General features: G+C 43.5%; 1 long non-coding RNA gene across 1 annotated transcript in view; it reads right to left on the bottom strand.

Annotated features, from left to right (window-relative positions):
• Positions 1-702: 702 nt before the first annotated feature.
• The window catches only part of LOC106725186, a 6,962-nt gene continuing 6,176 nt past the window's right edge, over positions 703-1,488 (bottom strand). Inside the window, exon 3 of the long non-coding RNA XR_001361052.1 lies at positions 703-789. This is a non-coding gene — a long non-coding RNA (uncharacterized LOC106725186). The remainder of the gene's footprint in view (positions 790-1,488) is intronic.

Raw genomic sequence — 1,488 nt, forward strand, 5'->3', positions numbered from 1 at the left:
CTCTTTTGTTGAAATTTTCCATGACCGAAATGTGGCTGCTCAGGCAATAACAATTAACGGTGCTCGCTATCACGACATGATAATCCAGTTTTTTGTGCCGTGGAGGCCATTTACCTTAAATACTATTTCATACACAACCCTATACTGTATACTTTATGACTCAATAAAAAATTTACAATTTTTAATTATAAACCTGTGTTTTCTATCAAAATTACTTCTTGCGTGAATTTTGGGACACCCTTTAGTAGTACATATGTCTCCTTTTTTCCCCCATTGACCTGAAAAATTTCACATTTTGGAACATGGTTACTGAACTTCTGACATGAAATCCAAACAAAATGAAGATGAGTGTATCATAGTTTGTAGGCACCTATCAATTCATAATAATGTCTCATGAAAATATTATTTCAGAAGAGCCTCTTGTCAATATTGTATTGGCTCAGAAACTTGTTGTGTCTATCAGATGTAAGGATCTAACATTAATGCTGAAGATACCCTTTTCATCTTGTGTTTTTCTTGTTATGAAGTGTTACTATAGTGAATCTTCATTTTCCTGTCCTCACTGTCACTGAGAAATCGCAGTGATGCCCAAGGACACACTGATTTTTTGTTAGATGCTTCATTGCATATTCACAAATATGCACTGCCCTTTAGAAGAACAATCAGTTAGATCCTAGTTAATGCAGACAAGATAAGCAGTCATGGAATTGCCATAATGCATTTCAATTAGGTTTGATTTTCTTACCTGTGAGGTCTTAAAGCTAATTGACTCAGAGAGCTTTTGTCTTCCTGTGAAAGATAGACACATAAGTATGCTATTTGTTAAGCAAAGAGAAATATGCCTGGCACTGAGATTTTCATTGTCATTTACAATGCTAGATACATTCCCCCCAGGGCATTCTCATTCTAGTTGAGAAACTACTTAAATTCCAAACACATTTATCAGAGAAATGTTTTCTCAGTAAGAGTTTCTAGGCAACATTAGTTTTTGGTATAGATTTCATACTTATTATATACTAGAGGCCCGGTGCACAAAAATTTGTGCACTCAGGGGGGAGGGGGGTCCCTCAGCATACTTAATGCCCTCTCGCATTCTGGGACCCCTCGGGAGATAACGACCTGCTGGCTTAGGCCTGCTCCCGGGTGGCAGAGGAGAAGAGGCCCAACTAGGTACAGCCCCTGGTCAGGCTCAGAGCAGGGCCAATTGGGGAGTTGGGGCGCCGCCCCCTGTCTTGCACAAAGCAGGGTGGATCGGGAGGTTGCAGTGCCACCCCTAGTCACGCTCAGGGTAGAGCCGATGGGGTGTTGGGGCACCGGCCTCTGTCACACTCAAGGCAGGGTCGATGGGGAGGTTGCGGCGCCATCCCCTGTCATGCACAGAACAGGGCCGATCAGGGTGTGGGGCGTTGCCCCCTGTCATTCACAGAGCAGGGCCCATCAGGGGGGTTGGGGCTCCATACCCTGTCACACACAGAGCAGGGTCGGTCA

This window comes from Myotis brandtii, unplaced genomic scaffold (assembly GCF_000412655.1).
Source record: "Myotis brandtii unplaced genomic scaffold, ASM41265v1 scaffold1419, whole genome shotgun sequence".
Taxonomy (NCBI): Eukaryota; Metazoa; Chordata; class Mammalia; order Chiroptera; family Vespertilionidae; genus Myotis; species Myotis brandtii.